The following is a 27,002-nucleotide window of genomic DNA, read 5'->3' as shown; positions in this document are numbered from 1 at the left end:
ACTGTTATGCATGTCAGTGACACCCTCTGCTCTGCCACTGACATACCTGGAAGCCACAGTGCTATGGAGAATATACTACACATATAATGGATATTTTGAAGGATGTGTAGCTAAGGTGCCAAGGCTTTTGTGAATATATGTGCTTTTCGGTACTGTTGCAAGTGATTATTCTCAATAATCCTTTTTTCTTATGTTTGCTTTTACATATAAGGGACATGCGTGCAGAGTAGAATGCACTCCGTACCCACACCCATAACTCCCAACCTCTGACAGCAAGATCTCTGGACAAGGGCAGAGCAGAAATAAAAGTGAAACAAAGGCAAGATAATAGGCATGTGTTGTAAATATTGCCCTTACATACTGAGAAAGTTGGTAGGGTGAGGGGTTTGTCTGAAGGTTACGTAGTCTGAAACAGTAATGTCTGTATTATTTTTAACATCACTCTTCAATTATATGTAACTATCTTGCCATAAAAACACAACTTTACATAGACAGGATGAAACCTCTAGTCAAACACCTGGACAACCTGCCAAAAAATGTACAGGTGAGAGGTATGCCCACACAAGGATATGACATCTCAGGTTAGAAAGATACCACTCAAGCAGGAGATCCTCAGCCAGTATATCACCAGGTTGATGGACTGCTTACACAGCACGTCATCACTCAACTGGCTGTAGGCACACCTCACAAATATCCTTGTTGGGCAATAATGTACATAGCTGCCCTCATAATATTGATCTATGCATCATACAACTAGTATTCCTCTGGGAAAGAACTGTGATGATCTGAGGATGTCTGGCACTAAGTAATGATGCAATACATTGCAGAGTCAGACTACAGATATGTCAGAAAATGTCTGCTAAACAACCGCAGTACTCTGAGGATAGTTCTGTGTACTCCTGAGAGGTGTGGCTGTAGCACACAAAGCCCTGGACTGGAGTACACCTATCTCTGGAATAGAGTCCAACTCTAACTATAGAAGGTCACACTGGGCATGCTCCTACACTTAGAGAATCACAGGACATGTTGGAACCCACATCAGAATATATGACTGCATTGTGTATATATGTATGTGCATACAGGCAGCTATGTACACCTCAACTGCCCCCCCCCCCACACACACACATCAGACAGGATTACCATCAGCTAGCTGTAGGTGGCCCATATGTGACATATCTGCATCTGTTGCATGAGACACATACACACACACACACACACACACACACACACACACCTATATATATATATATATATATATATATATATATATATATATATATATATATATATATATAGATAGATAGATAGATATAGGCAACAGATAACATATGTCAAGCATACACACACACATAAATGTGGGAAGTGAGAGACAGACAGTTATAGAGCGAGAGAGATAGACACAGGGGGGCACAGACAGAGTGAGTCACACACACGGATGCCCTGAATGGCATACAGTGATGTCTTGCTGTGGACAGTGGCATACCAGCTGTAAGCAATTGCATGTCCCAGCATAAAAGGTGAGCCCCATTGTGTAACAGTACTGAGGTTGGGTTTATAATATCACATCACCTGCGTGTGTGTGTGTGTGTGTGTGTGTGTGTGTGTGTGTGTGTGTGTGTGTGTGTGTGTGTGTGTGTGTGTCGGTAGCTCTAAGTATTAGGAGACTGTTCCCACTCAGTACACTTCACATTGCCCTGCTTCACAAGATCTGCTGCTGTCATTCACCTTAGAAGTACCATTGGACACCTATCTCCCCTATAAGCTCTGTAGAGCATGCGATAACTGCATAACACAATAGGACAAATAACTATATAGACAGGGCTTCTAATTTCAATACTGGCAACTGTGTGTGTGACAGTTGTGTGAGTGAGAGTGAGGGAGTGTGTGTTTTGTTTTTAGGTGTAACAGTTTTAGGCCATTCCCATCCACAACACTTCCCAATGCCTCACTTTATCAGTCCTGTTGATATCATTCCCCTTATCAGCACCTTTGGCCAATTGTCAGCCCAGTAAGATCTTTAGCATGTGTGGTAACTGTGTGACACTTTAGTACAAATCAGTAGATAGGCAGGAGTTCTAATCTCAGATCTGGCAAGTATGTGCATGCATATGTGTGTGTGTGTGTGTGTGTGTGTGTGTGTGTGTGTGTGTGTGTGTGTGTGTGTGTGTGTGTGTGTGTGTGTACCTTGGGACATATAAGCTCTGTGGCATGTCTGGTAACTGTGTAACACTATAGTATGAATAACTAGATAGATAGGGATTCTAATCTCAATACTGGTAACTGTGTGTGTGGTGTGTCTGGTAACTGTGTAACACTATAGTATGAATAACTTGATAGGTAGGGGTTCTAATCTCGATATTGGCAACAGTGTGTGTGTGTGTGTGTGTGTGTGTGTGTGTGTGTGTGTGTGTGTGTGTGTGTGTGTGTTTGGGTTAAGAATCATATTGTGTGTGGGATATACCATTTTGAGTTGGGTACCAGCCTGTACACTTCCCATCATGCTACCTTACAAGGCCTGCTGATGTCATTCACCTTAGAAGTACTTTGGAACAAGGTGAATTCATATAAGTTCCATGGCACATCTGGTAACTGTGTAAAACTGTAGTAGAAATAACTAGATAGGTAGGGGTTCTAACCTCAATACTGGCAACTGTGTCTGCGTGTGTTTGGGTTGAAAATCATATCCTGTGTGGGTTATACCATTTTGATGTGTGTACCATCCATGCCTGTTTACCGCCTCCCGATGGCATTACTTTATATAGCATGTTAATGGCATCTGCCTCACATGCAGCATGTTAAACCATTGTGCATGCTATTCCAGTCATCTGTACAGATGTCTACAGAATATCTGGATGTTTGCAACACATATGTGGTCTGTGTCCCCTAACAATGTCCATGAATGTGATATTTTTGTCAAATAGGTCACAGTTAGTGCATTGACACACATGCCAGCATCAGATATCATACCTGACTAAAACATCATGCTGATACAACGTCTGTTACTATATCACTTGTCCAGGCTTGTAGGACCAATAGATTACTCCAGTTGCTATTTCTGGTGAGTTATCTCAGCATCCATGAAGGCATTCACAACATTACATGTTGTAAGAGGTAGTGGGTAATGTCCCATGCATATAATCTATTTGGGACATGTCATGTGTATGTAGCACTAGTGTACATTAAAGTGGATATGTAGGTTTACTAATATGTCCATTGCCAACTGTGTTTGTTTTACTGTATGCACATCCCATGCCAGTCTTTACTGTGTGTATGCAAAGGATATACCATTTTTGTCTCCCTGTTCCACCCTTTGAACTCAGAAATACAGACCACAAACCTGTCATGCACAGTACCATGTATGCCCTCACCAACTGCATCAGGGTGAGTGTATGGGAAAGAAATGGCAGGGGCAACAGGTGCTGATACATGAATCTGTTGCGGTCAGTCTAATGGCTAAGCTGGTGAGGGACCTACTGACAGTACTCCAATAACCTGTTCCATATGTATGAGCCTGTGGTACTACACAACACTGAGGTCACATGTCTGAAGGCTACGTGTCTGTGACAAGGGCTATGTTTGCCAGGTCACACTGTCTGACAACAGTGTCTATCATACGCTGTAGCATGCATACACACCTGGTAAATGTACATATAAAGTTGTACCTTGGCTAAGACATGGTCGGCATATTACCACTCTGTCAAACTCCATGTTGGTAATGTCTGCAGGGCCAGAGCCTGTAGACACACAGTCACCTGGATCACAAACAGAATACAACATGTCAGACTACAGTCAGTCAGTCATACAAACAGCAATAATGCATCATAGCTAATGAGGTACATGCACCTTTATGTGTACCCATAACAAATGCAAGCAGACAGCTCCTTAAACAATATCACATAGCTGCACTGTACTATATTCACCCTGTGCATCCAACCTATATTAGCCTGTCCCTGCATCAATGGTATGGATGACAGGGATGTGGCACAGGTATCATCATATGTACAGGGTGTGGTGTGGATTTGCCAGAGGCCTAGGCTGGTTCATATGGTTGACATCAATGTGTTTGTGTAAGGAGGGGCATATATAGATGGGCTGTACAGAGATGCTGTGTGTCTGGAGATGATCTGCCTGTGATACAGATGTGTGTGTGTATGTATGCACACAGTCACATCATGAGGCTGCCCTACACAGGGGTATGTTGGACAGCTGTGGACCATACATGGCAGGGTGTCCAGTTCACTGTCTCTGGCCAAGGACAAATGAACTGGTCCTGCCAGGGGTCTCACTGCACCAGCAGGCCCAAGTCCTGATGCAGTACTGCTTCCTGATGGTGACTGCTGTCTACTGGATTCATGTCCCTAATGAGACCGGCCAGGACCATGTGCCCATGGCCTGCTCCATTGTGATGTGGACAGCAACCCCCCATTTGGTAGTGCTGGTGTCACTGGCACTATGGGAGTGTGAAGGTGCATTTCCCCATAGACTCTCAGCTGATGTTGATGCTGACCTACATCCACATGGCTGATGCCCATCTCCCACCACATGCTCTAGCACAGACATGCCACAGTCGGGGATTGCCAGGGTCTGACCCCACCGTCTATTCATGACTTAAGTATTTTGGTATGTGGCCTCAACAAGGTCACACATGTCACTACATAACTCAGAAAGAGTTGCATCCATCACCCTGAGTATTTGTCTGGCATTGCATTCAGTATGTGCCTGTGCATCCATGACAGCCCGAAATATGCATCTGGTAATACCTGCTGTGGCACTTGCAACAATGGCTTGATGAGCAGTAGTCCTCCTGCAAGCACCCCTGTCCATCTGCCTGTGTGGGACCTCACCTGCACTCTGGCTACGGTCAGAGTCTACACTCACACCTGCCATAGTCACCACACTAGCCTGTTCCATGCCACCATCTGCCAACTGTTCATCATCTGTGGCTGCTGGGGACAGGGCATGTGTGGGCATTGTGGATGACTGTGGGATGCCAACCGATGGTGCAGATTCAGCCCCTGACAACACCACCTGTGCCTGAATATGATACTGAGCAGGAGGGACCTAGACAACCATGACCACCTGTGGGGGAAGGACAACATATGTAAATTAATACCTGCACTATACCATTTGGTGCAACACATGCACACACGCGCATGCACACACACACACACGCACACACACACACACACACACACACACACACACACACACACACACACACACACACACACATGTGCACATGCACACACACACACACACACACACACACACACACACACACACACACACACACACACACACATGCACATGCACACACGCACACACACACACACACACACACACACACACACACACACACACACAGCTGAGGTGGCAGACAGGCATTACACACACCTCATAATAGCCAACTGGTGACAATCACAACACAGTCAGACCACACACCCTGCACAGGCCATCAGCATCATGCAGTGTAGCCCTTTCCACTTCCTGTTACAGCTTCTATACACCTCTGTGATATGTGTGTAGTGTTATTAGGTGATGGGCCTTGAAGTAGCATACACCCCTGTACATATACACTGTTCACCTGTATAGCACAGTGGCAGCTCCTGCAGAGCATACCTCTCAACTGTGCAAAGTGTCACTGAATGTCTACATGTGTGCCCTATTTTTCTGGTCTGTTCATCATAAATCCCATATTTGTCTGACATGTTACTGAGATGATATGAGGACCGGTGTCACTATTCAATGACATATTTTGAGTCTCACACTTCATATCCTGCAATATATGTATGTTACAACTGAACCAGTTACATTAACAACCTTCTAAGCTTACAGTGGATATTGTAAGTGTAGACAACCCTGTTAACATGCCAGGTTTGTCTGCTATATAATATGATACCACAGCAATCATGTGGTAACATTTCCCACCTTTAATGTGACCTATAACCTGTGCAATCCAATTGAAGAACAAACACATTATATAGAAGTTGAAATTCATACAATAGGCTGGTTATATGACTGTGCACACCCTTAAACTAATATGTTGTTAAAGCACCTTTTGATTTTATACCAGCAGTCAGTCTTCTTGGGAAGGTGTGTATCAGCATGGCACATCTCGACTTAGCAATATTTTTATACTCTCCCTTGAAGAAGCCCTCCGACTCTGTTAGATTGTAAGGGCATCACTTCTGCACAGGCCTCTTCAGGGCACCCCACAGATTCTGTAGTAGATGTATGTGTGGACTGTGGCTGGGCCATTCCAAAATGTTGATTATCTTCTGGTAAAGACATTCTTTTATGCATTTTGCTGTATGGTATGGGTCAGTGTTGTGTGGAAAGGTGTAAGTTCTCTCCATCCACAACTTTCTAGCAGACACATGATGATTTTTGCCAAAAAGGACTTGTATTTTGAACTGTTCCTATCCCCTCACCCTTGGATACAGACCATGTCCAGCTTATGAACAACAACCCCAAAGCAGGACACTGCAATTGCCATGCTTCACCATGCGGACGGTGCTCTTTTGGTGATGCACAGTGTTGTTCTTGTGCCAAACAAACCTCTTGGTATTGTGTCCAAAAAGTGCAACCTTGGTCTCATTATGCCATAACACATTTCCCCACATGCTACTGGGGGACCTGATGTATTTTTCCTGAGAAATTTGCCAGACCTGGATGTTGTTCGGTGTGTGAGAATGCTTACATCTCCCAAGCCTACCCCATATGCCAGAAGTGGAGAATACGGGAGCTTGTTGTCATATGTAGTACACAACTGGTACTTGCCAGTGATTCTTGCAACTCCTATAGTGTTGCTGTAGGTTCCCTAGCCACCACCCTGGCCAGTTTGAGACTTGTCTTTTCCACACATTTGGAAGGATGTCCAGTTCTTTGCAATGTCACTGTTGCCCCATATTTCCACCACCATTTGAGGACTGTCTTCACTGTGTTCCATGGTATATGTGCTGCTGTTGCTATGTGTGTGTACCCTTATCTGGGCTGATACTTTTCACAAATGAGATCCCTTTTCTGCTTCGTAAGCTGTATGCAAACTATGGCTGTTGTGGTAGCAGGCAACTGAGTAAATACAGGATAATCCTGGTAGGATAGCTGACCAGTATTTGCTGTTAATTAAAGAGTCTCTGTAACTGATAGCAGGTGTGTACCCAAGAAGATGTAATGCTGTCATAATATTGAAAGCTGCTTCAACACAGTATTAGCTTCAGCCTGTGCAGACGTATGCATCTAGCTTCTTGTAAGTTTTTTATGTGTCATAATTGTACCCCTAACAGATTTGCTTGTTTTATAATTGAATTGTACAAGTTATACATCACATGACAGGTTGGAAGGGTTCAGAAATGTATTATTCTGCTCATATTTTTCTATTTCACAAATACCTGGCATTCTAACAGGTGTGTGTACACCATTTATATCCACTGTATAACACTAATTTATAAAACACGTTCATAGTTTTGGCCCATTGTCCCCCATTTGGATGACCTTTGGCCAGATATCTTGCACTACGAGGTTGAGAGATATGATATGACTCTACTACAGGTTATGAGCATATATATATATATATATATATATATATATATATATATATATATATATACACACACACACACACACATATAGTTTATATATATATATATATATATATATATATATATATATATATGTGTGTGTGTGTGTGTGTGTGTGTGTGTGTGTGTATGTATATCTTTTATGTGTATATCTCTATTTATATTTTGTATATATTTTTCCATATATATGAATCTCCAGACATATATACATCTCTGTATATATATATATATATATATATATATATATATATATATATATATATATATATATATATATATATTATTTTACATTTGTTTACCGAGAAAGTCCGACTGGATATATCTACATTTGCAGAAGAGGCCCGGGGAGAAAATCTCCAAAAAGCAGAATATAAATACATTAGGAACAATAGAAACATTTAGACATAAGTATAATATGCAGTTTTCAGTAGGGTGACAAGCATGGATAAAACATAGTAGACAACATCAAAATCATGCGACTTCAATTTCAGACAATAATACACGGAGTTATGGGTTAAGTCCCTTCAAGAATTCATACACTTATTAGAGTATAAGATTGAAATGCTTAGGGAGAGTTTGCAGGAACAGTGGGTGGTGATTAGTCAGGGTTTAAGCAGGGACACTGACAATGCTGTTGGAAGTGTAGTTTGAGGCTTTTTTTGAACTGGGTTAAGGATAATCGGTGAGTAAGTTCAGCAGGTAGCATACTCCAAGTTTTACCTACTGAGTTGGCGAATAGTGAGTGTAATATCTGACTGATTACACAGAATCTTTTCCCTGTTATTGAATGACTCTGCTGCATGGATATGTTTGTAAAAGCATCAACAATCCTTACAACTCAAACGGAGTAGTGGTACATTTCTCTGACTATGCTGTGCAGGGATCTGGGTGTGAGACTTGGCAGGGATGATTATTTTGTCACTAGGCAGAACAGTGGATGATGGAAACAGAGTGATTAAAACAGTTTTAAGCAGTTGTAAGCAGGTTTGCGCGATACTAAGTGGTTAAATATATAGATGCTTAATCTGTCTTGGTTCTACTTAGCATTGCATAAACTCGTTAACTCACCCAAAAGTCTCCACCCATTGGCAGTCATCACTGCACCTTCATGGCCTCAAAGGTGGCTGTGCTGTGGGCTGGACAGGAGGGGCAAGCTAACCCTCAAGATGTGCCAGGCAGCCCTCAATCTGGTGCAGCTGACCACCAAACACTTTCTGGATGGCACTGCACACCAAACCCCAGACCTGACTACAGGTGACAGGTTCCTGTCTCCACCTGCTCCCAAGGGGGGATGAGCCCCATCCACTGAGGCTGTTCCACCCAATGGTGGTGCAGGTCCAGCAGACAAGGAGTCCCAGGTTGGGTCCCAGACATGCTGGGGCCCAGTGCCATGGCCAGATCAGGCAGGACAGGCAGATGCCAGCGATTTTGTCTTCCCAGATGTGCTATAATGTTGAGGTTTTACAAAATATGTTGGTTAGTTGTGAACAACACATTTCAAGATTAGTTATAACAGTATGCATGGGTGTTCCAATCGAGGCCATAAAACAGTTCTGAAACAGTTGCATATCAAACAGAACATATGCAGAAATGGAACAACAATAAGCATTATAACATCATGAAGGTTACATTGACAGCAACAGGCCACCAATAATATTAGAAAGAGGTTCATTAATATTCACACAAGTCAGTATTTGTAGAACAATAGGACACATGTCCCAACAGTAGGTTTGGATAAAACATACCTGCTGATTATATGTATTTATTCTTGATGCAGATAGGGTGGGGAAGAGAGCAGGAAGTCAATTAACAACTGTATATGTTTCAATATTTTGCAACTGTACTGATCATTACTCTACTCATTACTCTCCAGGTCAGACCTCACTTTACATCTACCTATGGCCTGGGGTGGACAGTGGAAGTGTTGTACACAGTGCATTAGTGAAGCCTTATCACAGCTACTACAAACATTTCCTTACCTTACAGACCTGTGGACGAAATTTCTGTTAACACTACCTGACTGTTTCTACACATATTCAAATATTCTTCATTACATATGTGACACTGAAAGGGGTTCCTCGCACTCATGCTGTGTGGATGTGCTACTGACATACTCCATCTGGATCTCTATCTGTCTCCCTGGTTATTGGCAGCAGTGACCACTAGCCATGACAGTGTGACATTTGAGGGACATGTATCTGACAAAGTGCTTGGTGTATGTATGTATTGTGTGGTCATTTCCAGGCATAGGGTTGGACAGTGGAAGTGTTTTTCACAGTGTATTAGCAAAGCCTTCTTACAGCTACTACAAACATTTCCTTACCTGGCAAACCTGTAGTGGAAATTTCTGTTAACACTACCCAACTGTTTCTACACATATTCACATATTCTTGGGTGAAAATATGCATACAGCTTACTACCACTCCCAGGATTCGAAGCATATCTGTTTGTGCAAAAAGGTACACCAAGGTTGTGTTTCATCACTATAAGCTACTGAGGAACTGCTGTCTTTTGCATGACTGTTTTCTGCAGAATACTCTCTGGTTTGGACAATCTTACCTTGCAATTCTGACATTCATGTGTGGCAGATAGTTCTTGTACTGTGTATTAATACTTTCAATATTACAATGTGGAAATCACTGGTTGACACACGGCAATGCTGCAGGGGGTACAGCAAAATACTTTACTCATTACTATTCAGAGTTCAGATCTTGGTGCATGGAACCTTTCATGTGCTTTTATATCCTGTTTTAAAGCTTCACAATCTTTCTCAGATTAGCCTCATTTAATTCATGCTGTCATAGCCATAGTTGCTGTGCAGAACCTGTACACATTTACATTCCACAACATACCACAGTAAACACAACAGTCTGGAGTTTGTAATTTTATTAAAGGGTACTCACACTTTTATTAATGGATATACTGTACATAATTATTAGTCTAGCTAACGTCATTTATTCATTACACACAGTACACACTTTACCTACTGGCAGTACACAATCTACACCCTTGTATTATTTTGCCTATATACTGCAAGCTTGATTTGTACTCACCAGCCTCCCAGTGCAGCCTTAGCAACCTGTTGGCATGGGGCATCCACGTTCATAGCCGTCTCATCTGCAGCTGTATGGGAGACAAACATTTATGCATACCTGTCAATCACATACACAGGCTTGGCTTTGGTAAACACTAATTGATACTGATACTTACATACTGCTGGGATGTTCTGTGACCATGCATCTTGGATCCACTGGTCCAAGAGCTCCTTCTTCCTATCCTTGAGGTCAATGAAAGGTGCCGGACATACCAGTTTGAGGGATGCCAGTAGCACTAGTGAGATCACATGCGAGATGGTCACAGTCCTCTGCTATATATTGTGAGCCCTGGTACTGGCCCTGCAGCAGCCTTTCCTCATGGTCTTTCACTAGGAGTCCCACCATGACCCTGGACTCCTGGATGCCCCAGGGTCTGCACCCAAAAATGCACACCCTCACCTACACCAACCATAGTGCCTGCAAAGATCAGCTACAACTGGTTATGGCTGTATTCCCACCTGCCCAGTTTCAGAAGTGCTATATTCCTACCCTTTGTTGCCATTGGACCATTTTGAAAAGGTTAAGCTCCACTAAGCATTGCCCAAATCCACTCAGTCAGTTTTAACAATGCTTAAAGGAAACGTTGCTGAGCAGTATTTCACTGTGCACAAATCCACTTAGCTGAGCTACCTTCTGCTTGGCAATCACATCTTGTTAATGATTACACTTGCTAAGCATAGCTGAGCATTGATAACCATTGCTCACTATTAATTGTTTTAATATATTAGAGGATTGCTTTCATTTATTAAGTGTATATCATATACTTTACATGACATCCATCTATGTGCTTTTCTTACATTGGCAAGGGGTGTGACTATACTATATGGGGCACTTGTGTATACATGGGTAGTTTTACATGTTATATGCACTCACACTTACATTGTACACCAGTTGCACTACCCTGGTTGGCAAAAAAAGATGCTACATAATTTAATTAACAAAAATAACACTACTTTTCCATGAAAACATAAGTTGCCTGTCTTGGTACTGGAACTGTGAACAACTGCATGTAAAGATGGGACTCTAACCACTACACTATCTCAGCTTGGAAATTTTACCTGTATATTTGTATTTATCTCCAGTTAGCATTGCTGCCTCACAGCAAGAGGTATTCTGGTTCGATCCCTAGCTGGGGTGCCTTCTGTGTGGAGTCTGCATGTCCTCCCTTTGGTCATGTGGGTTTCCTCTGGGTGCTCCGGTTTCCTCCCACATTCCAAAGACATGCTGTAGGTGGATTGGACACTCTAAATTGGCCCTAGGTGTGTGTGTGTGTGTGTGTGTGTGTGTGTGTGTGTGTGTGTGTGTGTGTGTGTGTGTGTGTGTGCCTTCTGTGGAAGGTTGGGCGTCGGGCTGGCAACTCAACACCGTAAAACTCCACTGCCAATCATGTGCAGACAGATGATCCGCTGTGGCGACCTCTAACCGGGAAAAACCGAAAGAAGAAGAAGAATTTGTATTTATCTCCAATTGAATGTTTAAGCTATGGTAAGTAGAGGGCCATAACGTGCACATCCGCTCAGCTACACTTAAACATTCCTTAGCCTAAAAAAATATGATATTATTATTATATTATTATGTTTTATAAGTGAGTCTTGTGGAGTTCTGACAAGTCATTGAGGACTACAATTGGGAAATAATGGCATTCATTTGGCTTTCAGGCTTCTATCCTTTAGGGACTCCTGCTAATACATATCCTGTTTTCTATCAACTTTCTAAGTGTGTGAGGGCAATTTTTCAGAGGTGTCCCTATTTTATTGCCCCCCCCATTACTTGTACCTTTGTCCACATGGACTGCTGTCAGGGAATATTGGTATACATTTGCTTTCAGACCTCTATCCTATGGTAATTCATGCTAATGCATGACCTGTTTTCTATCAACTTTCTAAGTTTGTGGGGCAATATGTATTTTGTGTCTCTTTTGAGGGATTTATCCCCCATTATTTGTGCATTTGCCTACATTTCCTGGTTTAGCAGGTTGCGGAGGTGTTGTATTAAACTTTTAAAATGCAGAGGCTGTGTGATAGAACCTGTCACACACCCCCTGCATTGTTATCCTGATGCCGTGTTTATTTCAGTGTCCCCAGACACTGAAATGGTTATTTTTTTCATTTCAGTGTCTGCAGACACTGAAATACTGGCATAATATTAGAGTAATTCTCAATATTATGCCAGATCCTATTAGAAAGTACAGTATGGCACTTCTGAGTGCATGGGGCGTATTCAATGTCCGTGCACTTCTTGAACATGCACCTTGCACTAGTTAATGGGTCATGTCCGTATAAGCTGAACAGCAGCACACCTTCATGAATAGGCAAGATGCGCTGCTATGCTATATGGATATGAAAATTGCTATTCTTGCATGAAGTTTATTGAATCCCAGGGAAGGTCTTTACACCCAGCTGATGTCCATAATCATTAAGATGTCAACAAAATATCACAAATGACATCCAAACCAAAAAGTAAAAACATCACACAGACAAACCATTTAATAAAAACTATAAGAAAAACCTAGTGAAGCTAGTTTTCATTGTGTGACACATTAGACCTGCTGTAATACAGGCCCAAGTATTTTGCCTAAAGCAAATATTTTTTTTTAATTATTCTGTTTTGGAGTGACAGTATTTCTTAAATTCTTGCAGTTATTTGTCTTATTTAATCATTTAAATGCAGTTCTCCCCACCCATTCAGCTCTGCCTTTATCATTGAAATGTCAATATTATTAGCAAAGTAAGATATGGAATCAGACTTATGTTTGATATACAGATAATTAAGTTTACTTGCAGAAAGACCAATCTGCCTGGGTAGCGGTGAATTAAATATATCATTCTTATTTCTTAAGTGGAACAATGTTGATTTATCCAAATTCATCCTTTAATCAATTGCCTTGAAATAACTCCCAGTTATGTTTAACAAGTTTTCCAGTGATACTAATAGGATATAAATATATATATTTGCATACCACTAGCTAATTATGTGCACCCTATAGATAATGTCTTATCTTCTTTATATAGTATAGTGAACATGAAGTCTTAGTTTAAATAATTTGACAGACTCCAAATAGCGCAGTTTGAAAATTACTAAATTTAAACTCTGTTACAATGTTTCGATTTTAATGAAGTATTTTAATATTTCAGGTCTCATGGAACTTCCTGATGTTGATCCACTGCAATGGAAATACGTGATTGAATGAGCTGTGTTAGATGCAGGTATAAATCCACTGGTAGTTCCCTTCCTAAATAACAAGAGTTGTGCTTAGTCATCATTGCATAAAGTTGTCTAGATCATTTATTCTGAAAACTGTATCCAGAATGTAGTTTTGTTCAAGTGTCAATAAAACACAATCCCAGTATTAATGTTGACTATCTTCATACTTTTAGAAATCAGAAGTTTACATTAACCATAAAATAAGATGAATTACACAGGATAAAACTACATTGCATCCCCTAATTAAGGCCTCCAGCAATTGTATTCACTAAATTAATTTGCTGATCATGATACCTTTTATATCATAAGTTCCTGGCTTTTATATTCTAATTGAAACATGTTTTATCATTTTCTAATACTCAGTCTTAAGCTCATTGCTAACCAAAACAAATATTTAGATGGTTAATATTTCATATCAAAATAATGAATTTCTTTTAAATGTCACGAGTCTCTGAAAATATGACTTGTCCTTCTGCACAGCCTGGTTAAGACAATTGAGCAAATTCATAGCTATTAGTTTCCCTTTTCACCTCTTCTATCATAAGTATTGGCTGAAATGCAGGATTTTCATTGTGTACATTTAGATTGTTGGAATGTATACCTTTCCTGCGATGGAAACATGACAGCATTTTTAGAAATCCTATTACTGGACTGATAAACACTTTTGGTATACATCTTGGTTAGTATGGAACACTCTAAGCAATGGAAATCTGATGCAACATTTTCACATTGGAAATGTTTCAAATTTACACATGCCTATCCTTAATTTAATACTGAACATAATATCCAGCAAAATTGAATGGAATTGTTAAAACTGCATTGAAATATTCATTAGGGCAAATCAAAGAAGAAAATTAATGATTGTGCAGTTGCTTACAACTTCTGCCATTTTTATCATTAAACAGTGTTTTACAAGAGTAAAATTTTCTTGGAAATTATGGAAAACTTCTTGGAGCTGTGCCCAAATCATGGAGACTTATGAAAAAGTTTTGCAGCAATATTCATAAGTATCCAAACTGTGCATTTTGTTATATTTTATGTGAAGTAAACTCCAAAACATTTTTTTAGCAGCTTGCTTATATCAAACTGTAACTTGTGATTTAAAAATGGATAAGTGAACATTGGAGCAAACTGGATGATTTGGTGTGCGTTATTATCTGATCTTCCTATATAAGTATGCTATTTTATACGTCATTTAGAGTTTGTCAAACTCTTAACCACTCCCTTTACCCTGAAGATGCCTATAGTATAATGTTTTGTTGATTTTCTCCTCTTATTGATAAGCATTAAAACATTATTTTATTTTAAAACAAACGTGTATGCCTTCATGAAAACTGGAGAAAAGTTGAAATGAATGTCCATAATAAATGGTAGTTTTCTATGAAAATGCTATAAACTTAAGGTGATACTCCAAACCACAACTGACTCCACATCCTGAATTTATGAGATGAGTTTTTCACTGTCTCCTCCAACCAATGTAGAAAGGAAATCTGAAATTCACTTTTATAATAATTTTTATTGTTTCTATTCAGTTTTACAATTGTACTGTAAATATTAAAAAGGCATACATTTTGGATATAGATATTAGAAATATTTGCTGATTTCAACAAATAAGTAACCTTGTTTAAATAAAATGTGTTTATATAAGAAACGAAAAGAAGAAAGACACAGACTAAATCTAGCACCATAAAGATCAATTATATGAAAAATGTCATTCTTAGCATGTTAGTAAGTCATAGTCATATTCTGTGAGTATCATACATAGCTTTTACCAAATGTGAAAGTTATTGCACTTTACTGTGGTCTTAATAATAAAACATTATGTTTTTCTCTTTACATAATGCTTAGTGCATTTCCAAATTCAGTAAAAGAAGAAAATAGATCCTGGGATTCAATAAACTATATGAAGGCTTTGCGCAAATCTTGCATGGAGTTTACATGTTTGTGTAACAGTGCGTGGCAGAAGTCCATGCATATTAAAGATGTGCTGCGTAAATATTTAGGCAGTGTTGCCAGCCAGGAAACTGTGTAAGTGAAAGCAGATATAATTTTGTTGAAAGCACAGTGTAAATCAATGTGTCTGTATGTACCTTTAAGAAGCTATCTAAGGGCTTGCACAAGTGTATAAATACTGAGCACGTGCGAGACTGACTGCCAATTTGTAGTAAGCTATTGAGATGTAAGTATGTATGTATGTAAGGTCTGTCTGTTATTCAGTTTTTTTTTTATATTTGATGATGCTGTTATCCATTCTTATGTGTTTATTTGTAATAAAGCATCTAAATGAACTACCCTGTCTGCTTGTCATCTATATTAGAGAGGGACAAATGACATGGTGTCAGAACAAGCATGTTTAAAAAGGACATGGGGCCAGATTCTTCAGTTTGAGTCTGAGAGGCACCCGGCTGGTATTGGAGGAATATGCAGCCATGAATCATACCTACTGCAAGTATAATTCACAAAACATGTCAGAAACAAATTTCAGATGTTAAAACTTGCTCAAATAATTTATTATTCCCTAAATATGAAACAAGGCATACAGAATGTTCTAAATGATATTTAAATAAACCAATATGTCTGATATTGATACAAATATTCAAATTACTATGGGAAATGTTTGAAATAAAGTCCAAATTGCATAAAATGAATAAAATAAGGGGAAACAGACAAATTATGGCTAAGCAAATATTTTACTATTAATTAAAATATATCTGAGTTATGTTCACATGTTTCTGCAGTATTACAGTAAAGTTATTTTGCAAAATACACCCATTTCATAGCATATTTCACAAAGTACATTATTTCAAAGAGTGTACTGGGCATTTGAATGTTATTACAAGCACACGGCACAGCTTGCTCATACATAATTACAAGGGTCATATTTTTAATGTGTTTGTGCATACTTTGTGGACATGGCAGATGGATTTCAAAAAAACAGTGCACTTTTGTTTGACAATAATATTGTAGAGAACTGGAGAGTGTTTGAACAAGAGTATGACATTTTTATACAGTCAGCATTTTCTGTTAAAGATGACCATACAAAGGCATTTATTCTACTTAATTTAGCTGGGTCAGAAGCCATTGAAAGGAAGCGGGCATTTGTGTATGCACCTGCTATCTTTTCAGAAGAGGGGAAAAAACATCAGATTGTTGTACCAGCTAAGTCACGGGAGGACCCTAAGTACTTAAAACACAAATTTAGAGAAATGTGCAATCCCCAGACAAGTGTTACAATGGAAAGACACTTATTTTATACAAGGGATCAAAAGCCTGGTGAAAGTTTTGCAGCATATATAACTGACTTGAGAAATAAGGCTGAAATGTGCAGATTTGGTGATTTAAGAGATGAGTTGATAACAGACAAAATTGTGTGTGGTATTAAAGATGATGCTGTTACGGAATTTGCTTTGTAACACTGACTTAACTTTGAATAAGGCCATTGAGATTTGTCAGATATATGAGCTCATAAAAAAGCACACAAATATGCTTACACATGAGAAATGCATGCTTCCAGTAACTTCTAGAGCTCATGTTGATAATATCCAGCATGTGGCTAAAAGAAACAGGTCCAAGCATATGGCAGCAACTATAGCCCCTGCAGCACCCACTGGTAAACTCCGGAGCTTTCCAGCAAATTCCAGAGTTTGCACAGTCTCAGTGAAGCATAAGAGTGAGTCAGCAAACTCAAAGCATGGGTCCCAACCAAGTTTCATTGCTGTTGTAATTGTGGTAGAAATCATGAATCTAAAACGAAACAATGTTTAGGTTTTGGTCAGCAATGCCACAAATGCAATAAATGGAATCATTTCAAAAGTTTTTGTAAATCAAAAGGCCGACAACTAGAACGCTGTAACTCTACTCTTCTTTTTGATGGTGTGTCAGTGCTTTATGAAACAGTCAATGCAGTTGATTTAAGGGCCAAGAATGAAATATTTTGTACTGTTTGAATAAATGGAAAACCCATAGAGCTCAAAGTTGACACAAGTTCCAAGTGCAATGTTATGTCAGCAGTAACATTTGCTAGAGTGTGTCATGGTGAAAGGCTTGATTTGGCAAAGTGTGTGAAGCTTCTTGCTATGGTGGTGAAGAAATTCACACTGAAGGTTCAGTAGTGCTTTCATGTCACTCTACTGGGAGAAGTTACAATTTATTATTTTGTGTGGTCAAGCGGCACCTCCAGTCATTATTAGGGCTCCAGGGACAATATGAAAATGGGACTGCTTTCATTTAATAAGGAATGCCATCACGTTAGCCTGAAAGACCACTACTCACATTTCACCCAGTATATTTTTTCTACCTATGCTGATCTTTTAACAGACAAACTAGGGAAGCTTCCAGCTGTGTACTCCATGAAGTTAGACCCAAATGTTTGTCCAGTTATCAGGCCAGCTGGGCAAACTCCATTAACTATACAGGAGAGAGTCAAAGCTGAATTAGATAAAATGGTGTGACAAGGTATGATTTATCCAATAGATGAACTTACTGAATAGGTATCTTCCATGGTGGTCGCTCACAAAAACGCTCAGATGACATCAGAATATGTAGTGATCCATGAGATTTAAACAAAGCACTAAAAAGACGTCACCATCTAATGCATGCAGCTGAACAAGTTGCAGCTCTGATGCCAAATGCTACTTTTTTCTGTCTTAGATGCAAAGAGTTCATTTAGGCAAATTTTGCTTGACAGGAAATCCACATTGCTAACTACTTTCAGTACTCCATTTGGAAGGTACTGATTTCTGAGAATGCCATTTGGGATAAATTCTGCAAGTGAAGTCCGTAACGTACAATGGAGCAAATTTTTTCTGTGTATGTATGTGCTATTATAATAGATGACATATTAGCAGATGGTAATGGTGAATATGAGTATGACAGAAACCTCAGAAAAACTCTGGAAAGAGCATGTCAAGGGAATCTTAAGCTCAATCTGCAGAAATGCATACTCAGGCTACAAGTGGTTACTTATGTTGGTCATTTATTTACCAGTTAAGGCCTAGCCAAACAGCCATTCTCGAGATGCTAGCTCCAGGCAATGTTCATGCTCTGCAATGTTTTCTTGACATGGTTATCTATCTAGGCAAGTTCATTCTAGACTTGAGACCAACGTTCAGCACTGCTTAGAGAGCTGACACTTAAAGATGCATCCTGGTCTTGGTTGGGGCAGCAGCAAGGAGCATTTGATGTTCTGAAACAGAGAATTGCTAGTCCACCAACTCTCAGATATTATGATGTTCACAAGCCAATCACTATTTCATGTGATGCTTCAAGATTTGTTCTAGGTGCAGTCATTCTATAAGAGGGTCAACCTGTTGCCTATGCATCGAGAACTCTTACCCTCTGAAATGCAATATGCTCTGGTTGAGTAGCTTTTGGCAATTGTGTTTGTATGTTCAAAATTCCAAGATTATGTTTACGGTAGACCCATCCAGATTGGAAGAGACCACCAACCTCTAATCACTATTTTGAAAATCCCTGTGCATACAGCTCCAGCCAGATTGCAAGTTATGATGCTGAGATTGCAAAAGTCTAATTTCACTCTTGTCTAAAAGAAAGGCAAACTTCTTTATCTTGCTGATACATTATCCAGATCACCGAGAAAAAAAACACTGAACAGCATGAGAATGAGAACCTTGATTTTGGAGTCATGGATGTGAGACATTTTTCTTCCACACATCTTGATGAGCTAAGAGATTACAAACCCACAGATCCAATTTTATAGAGGTTCAGCTACTTTATCAATCAAGGATGGCCATCAAAGCAATCTAGTTTACCTCAATAAGTGCAACCTTGTTTTCCATACAAAGATGAGATTTTGTCTAACAATGGTTTCACTATGAATGGTCTGAAAGTAAATGTTCTGAAGTCCTTGCAACAAGAGTACACTACTATCTTGCATTGTGGTCACCCAGGAACTGACTCTACCAAAAGAATGGTGAGAGGTTATTATTTTGGCCTTCTATGTCACAATATATTGAGAGAGTGTTATTATCTTGTTCTGTGTGCAATAGTACTAAGTCACATCAACAGAAGGAACCACTTCAGCTAAACCAGATTCCTGAATGACCTTAATCGACAGTAGCCACTGATATTTTCAAGTAGAATTGTCAACATTATTTGGTGTTAGTAGGCTCTTACTCAAATTGGTTCGAGACTGACCTACTTCCTAACCTAACATCCAGTACTGTCATTACTAACATGAAGTGTCATTTTGCAGTTCGTGGTAATCCACACAAAATTATTTCTGACAATTGCATGCAGTTTACAAGCCAACAGTTCAAAAGTTTGCCAAAGCGTGGGACATTACTCATGTCACAAGATGCCCAGAGTATCCACAGTCAAATAGTTTGGCAGAAAGTGCAGTTCAAACTGCAAAACAGCTACTAGAGAAGTCAAAACAAGACAGTGGTGATGTTTTCCTGAATCTCGTGAATCTCAGAAATATTGCCCATGATAAACATCTTGGTTCACCTGCCCAGACACTTCTGTTGAGACAAACCAGAATCAAGTTAACAATCAGTAGTCAGTTGTTGGTTCCATGTGTTAAGAACAACAGGACATTGAAAACTAATCTGTTGAGGAAGCATTTAACCAAAAAGTCCTACTATGATAAGACCAGCAAATCGCTAAATCCATTATGAGAAGGAGAAATGGTAAGGATGCAGATGTCCAAAAGGTTAAGTTCGGATTGGAGTTGTGAAGAATATTTGCCCATTGCTGAGATCATACATTCTGAAATCACAAGGAGTAGAGTTTAGGTAGAATTAGAAACATTTGATGCCAATGTCTGAGCCTATATCACAGTACATAGCCTGTGAGAAAAACTTTTTATCTCAGAGTGAGTTATCCAGTGCACCAGTTCTAGAGGAAGGTCCAAAGGATATTCCCATTCCTGTGATGGATCCAGAAGTCCCTGATAAGAGTTGTTCACCGAAGACTGACCCTGTTGCTAAACCCAGTCCATATTGTTATGTTACCAGATCCAGTCATGTCTCCAGACTATGTTGTAGATACACGGCAACTTTGACATGAACATTGTGTTTGTTTCTAATGTCTATAATAATGCATATCTAACTCCAATGTTGTTTTCTGCTAAGGACAATCTTTTTAAGAAGGAGGATGTAGATCAATGTGTGTGTATGTGTCTTTAAGAAGCTATCTATGGGCTTGCACTAGTGTATAAAAACTGAGCACATGCAAGCCTGACTGCCATTTTGTAGTAAGCTGTTGAGAAGCAATCATGTATGTATGTAAGGTCCATCTGTTAATCAGTTTGTTAATATTTTATAATGCTGCTATCCATCCTGATATGTTTCTATGTAAGAAAGCATCTAAATGAACTACCCTGCTTGCTTGTTATCTATGTTAGAAAGGAACGAGCGACACACAGCACCTATAGTCCACGGATTTGCACAGAATGTTACAATGACCACCAGGGCTCCACAGATAGCTGTAAATCATACCTCTCAATCTATAAGTGGAAGAAATCTGTACAAAACCATCAATAATGAGTGGGCAGAGGTGCAAATATTGGGACACATTACATACTGTTCTTGCAAGCTTAGAAAATTGATAGACCAACATGTTTTGCATTAGCATGAATGTTTTGAAAGATATGAAGTCTGAAACTCAAATATATGTCATCATTTTCTGACTTTAACCCTCAATAATTTGCCAATGATTTGCAGAAAACCACAGTTTTAGCAGAAATGGACCAAAATATAAGGCCAAAATCTGGACATTCTTCAAAAATCTGAACACTTGAGAAGTATGTTGTGAATCTATTATTGCGCCATATCTCCACAAAGGTCAATATATTGTGGGGACAGTAAATCAGAAATAGGGACATATTTGACATGGATGTCACATAGACATGTGGTAGAATGAAACTCAAAATACCTGTCATCTTCTTTGGAAACATATGTGGGCAAAGGCTTATATAATGGAGGACAAAGGCCCAAAATAGGAACAGATTTTCCAGGCTTTGTGTCCACTGAATGGCACACAGCAACAGTTATCCCACTCCACAAAGGGGGAGCCACCACTGATCCTGGGAACTATCGACCTATTAGCCTGATGAGCCTGGTCTGCAAGGCCATGGAACGTATCATCATGGAACTCATAAACAAAGACATTGGTAACCTCCAAACTCTGTATCCCACCCAGTTCAGGTTTGTGAAAGGCAGATCATGCCTCCTGAGCCTGATCAACTTCTTTGAGGCAGTCACCAAAGCTGTGGATGAGGGTAAGGTGGTTCACACAGCCTATCTTGACCTTGCCAAGGCTTTCGACACCATCCCCCATTCTGGAATTATAGCTAAACTTACTAAACTAGGTATAAATCCCTACGTCACAAGATGGGGTGCCAACTGGCTCACTGACAGAACCCACACTGTAAAAGTTGCACACTCCAAATCTGACCTCAAGGCAGTGACAAGTGGAGTGCCACAGGGTTCCATCCTGGGACCTCTCCTGTTTGGTATCTACTTCTCTGAAGTACAGGCTAACACAGAAGGCCTCTGGCTGATGAAGTTCACAGATGACTGCAAACTAGGAGCCATAGTCAAATCCCCAAATGATATGGACATCCTCCAGAAGGGCCTCACTGAGACAGATGCCTGGTGTCAGAGCCATGGCCTCAAGCTCAATACCAAAAAGTGCAGTGTCATCCCCTTTGGTAAAAACTCTGTACCCATGAACTACCACATAGGCAGCAATCTACTTAACACCAAATGCGTGATAAGAGACCTTGGGACCCAGGTGGACAGTAGTCTCTCCTTTGATAGTCACATCGCCACAGTAGTCAGGAAGTCCTTCTACATGGCACACCTCATCATAAAAGGGTTCTCATCCAGGGAAAAAAGAGGTCATTGTTCCCCTCTACCTGTCACTCATTAGACCCATTATAGAGTACAACGCCCCTTTTGGAATGTACCTCACAAGACATCTGCAGCAGCTGGAAAGGCCACAGACGTACCTCACAAAGAGGATTACTGGCCTCAAGCAAATGCCCTACACTGACCACCTCAAAAAACTCCAGCTTTACTCCGTAGCATATCACCTACTCCGAGGTGATCTCTGCCTAACGTATAAAGCTATGTCAAACCCAGAGCTGTTGGACATGCTACACCTAAAGAAATCCCAATCCCTCCAAGCTACACACTCTAGGGGCCTAAACCTTGTCACCACAATAAACAGGACATGCTGGAGGCATAGATTCCTGTCCCAGAGACTTCTTATACTCTGGAACAAGCTACCCATTTATGTCAAACAAAGTTCTTCATTAGCACTCTTCAAGAAAAATCTTGATGAGTGGATGGGAAATAGGAAATACAGCCCGGGGATCACTTCTGTGTCTATGCTGGACAGTGGCACAGGAAAATAACTTTCTTGGGTGGTGTAAGCTATGGTACCTTGCTGGCTAGGCTTACGTAGGCCCTTGGGCCGATAGCCTAGTACCTACCTATGAACCTATGAACCTATAATACTACACTTCAAAACTTAGATGGTTGGTAGAATAAACAGGTAGTACATTAGCATGACATTTCTGAAAAGCATGAAGTTTGAAACTCAAATGTCAATCATCAGTTTCTGACTTTACTCCATAATGCAGGGCAATGATTTGCCAGAATACAAAAATGCTATAAGGAAAAGATCACAAACACGAGACAGAAACTGGACATTCTGCACAAATCCCATCCTATCAACTCCATTACTGTTTTCCATAGCTCTTTTTCTATCCCCCAACCAATGTGTTCACCATTAACTATTCATTTGCATCAGATACAAATATGATTCAGTTTATCTACGTTACACGGCTTACATATGTCTTACCTCGACATGCTATGTGTGACAATTTCAACTTAAGTTATAAGAATGAGCCTGCGCGTAATCTGTTCTTGTAGACAAGCTTGTAATTTGCTGCATTTGTAAACCACTGCCAAAATGGTATAATTAGGTCTGAAATTTGTTAAGATATATTTTCTCATTGTATCTATTACACTGTAAGGAGTTTTTCTCCTTGGACCTCTGCTGAAAACAGGTTACTAGCCCAGTCAGACCATCGAGGTACAGAAATGTAAAATAAATAAATCAGGACATTTGAGAGGCATGCACTCAAATGTATGTAATACTGAGTCACATCACACCAGAGATCATCCCTGTGATGTGGCAGAAAGCCACAAATTTGATAAGGAAAACAGCTGGACATCCTGGGAATAGCTGGACAGTTGAGAGGTTTGAATGTGAAGTATATGGTCCAAACACAGTACAAGGTCCAGCGCTTCCTGGAATTTATCAACTCAAATGCCCTGAATCAGCTGGTAAACTCCCCTACCAGAGGTGAAAACATATTGGACCTGGTCATCACCAAAATGGGTGACAGGTGTTCCACACCGGAGGTCAACCCATCACTGGTTAGATCAGACCATAAACTAATCACTCTGGATGTCCACACCACACCACCACCACCCCCAACCAAGGAAACCACAGTGAAAAACTTTTCTATAGCAAACTTCACCTTACTTAAGACTGAGGTGGTAAGTTTCACAGCCCCCACACTAAAGGATAACAGTGTCCAAGATGCAGGAACCTTTACAAATGCACTCTATGGGCACCTACAAGGATGTATGGATCATGCCATCCCTAGCAAAACCAAGAATTACTCCCCTAAGAGAAGGAGACCAGTCTGGTGGACCCCTGCCATAAACAGGCTATTCAACAGAAGGAGGAAACTTGTTAACAAAAAAAGCAAATCCCAAGAAGGAAAGACATCCCTGATCAGTATCAGCAAGAAACTAAGGTCCCTCATAAAATCATCCAAGACTAACTTGGAAAGAAAAATAGCCAAGGATTCAAAAGATAACCACAAAGCCTTCTTTGGCTATATCAAAAATCTAAGTGGCAATTCACAGATATGCTCTGAGCTAGTGCAAAATATAACAAAATATACTGAACCTACTGATATTTCCAACATCCTGGTAGATAGATTCAGTGTGCAAACTTCACCCCCCCCCTCTCACCCCCAAAAGGGCCCACAACAATACCGGAAAAGTGTAGTGTCCCAGAAATCACAGACGCACAGGTGAAAACAGCCCTTTCAAAAACCAAAAGCACAGCATCAATGGGGCCAGATGGTGTCCCAGGCTGCATTTTGCACGAACTACAGAACAAACTCACCCCCCACCTAAACACATTGTTCGACCTCAGCCTCTCCACAGGCTATGTGCCCATAAAATGGCACACAGCAACAGTTATTCTGTGCCACAAAGGAGGGGCCACAACTGACCCTGGTATCTATTGCCCATAAGCCTGACTAGCCTGGTCTGCAAGGCTATGGAGTGCATCATCATGGAACTCATTAACAAAGACATTGGGAACCTCCAAACACTTGACCTCACCCCAGTTTGGCTTTGTTAAGGGCAGATCATGGCTACTAAAGCTGTTTGACTTCTTCGAGACAGTCACCAAGGTCATAGATGAAGGAAAGGTGGGTCACACAGCCTACCTTGACCTCGCCAAGGCTTTTGACACCATTCCCCACTCGGGAATTATAGAAAAATTCACCAGCCTGAACATAAACCCCTACACCACGAGATGGGTTGCCAACTGGCTTACAGAACTCACACGATAAGAACAGTGGGCTCCAGGTCCGACTCTAAACCAGTCACAAGTGGTGTCACACAAGGCTCAATCCTGGGACCCCTACTGTTCAGCATATACTTCTCAGAAGCACAGGCAAACACAGGAGGACTATGGCTAACCAAGTTCACCGATGACTGCAAACTGGGAGCCATAATTGACCCTCCGGCTGACACGGACATTCTCCAAAAGGGGCTTACCGAGACGGACACCTGGTGTCAAAGTCATGGTCACAAGCAAAATGCCAAAAAATGCATAGTCATCCCATTTGGGAAAAACAAAACACCCATGAATTACCACATAGGTGGCAGCCCCCTTAATACAGAAGAGGTAATAAGAGATCTGGGGACCCAGGTAGAAAGTAATCTCTCCTTTGACAATCATATTGCCAAAGTAGTTAGGAAATCCTTCTATGCAGTCCATCTAATTACTAAAGGGTTCGCATCTAGAAATAAAGAGGTTATAGTGCCTCTCTACTCGTCACACATCAGACCCATCATAGAGTACAATGCCCCATTTGGGATGTACCTTACAAGACACTTCCAACAGCTGGAAAGACCACAAAAATACCTCACCAAGAGGATTACTGGCCTCAAACATATGTCCTATGCAGCCGGACTGGAAAAACTCCGGCTGTATTCAGTGGCATATCACTTACTCAGAGGTGATCTCTGCCTGACTTACAAAGCCATGTCCAACTCAGAATTGATGGACATGCTCCACCTAAAGAAATCCAAGTCATTGAGAGCCACTCGCTCTAGTGAGCTAAACCTCACCACAACAATAGATAGAACATGCTGGAGGGATAGATTCCTGTCACAGATCCCCATGCTCTGGAACAAAATTCCTAACTATATAAGGCAGAGTCCCTCACTAACACTCTTCAAGAGAAACCTTAAGGAGTGGATGGGTAACATAAAATACACCCCTGGGATCACTTCATTAGATCTTCTTGACAGAGGCTCAGTTAATTAATCAATAGGGTGGTAAAAGCTGACACACCCTGGCTAGGCTTATAAATGCCCTCAGGCAAATAGCCTAGTACCTACCTATGAACCTATGAACCCATGAACTTATGAAGACAATGGGCAGAGTATTGTGATATCCAATTCCTGGCATTCTGTACTGAAGCTGTGTTAATAATCTGTAACAGGACATGGACTGCATGTAAAATGATCATACAGGGGAAGTGTGTGTATTGACTAGGGACACACAGATGAATTGTAGGAGAGAAAACAGGAAAAGAGGACAGGTGAAACTCCATCATGTACAGTAGAGGAGAGAATGTCAATGGAAGATGATTGTAGCAGCAACACAAAGCGCATATCTATGTGGTACAGTATGTACTGTACAGAGAACATGTGTTGTCTGTGACTGTCACACAAGGTGACATAACAATGGGGACGCTGTCTGTGTGAGATAGGCATCCTTACATGAATAATGCAAAGGACATCTATAAGGGATCTGATATATATACTAGGTGTAG

Source organism: Protopterus annectens, chromosome 8.part0 (genome assembly GCF_019279795.1).
Source record: "Protopterus annectens isolate FY-2018-M chromosome 8.part0, PAN1.0, whole genome shotgun sequence".
Taxonomy (NCBI): domain Eukaryota; kingdom Metazoa; phylum Chordata; order Ceratodontiformes; family Protopteridae; genus Protopterus; species Protopterus annectens.
The sequence above is the reverse complement of the archived record's forward strand: the minus strand, read 5'-3'. Positions refer to the sequence as shown.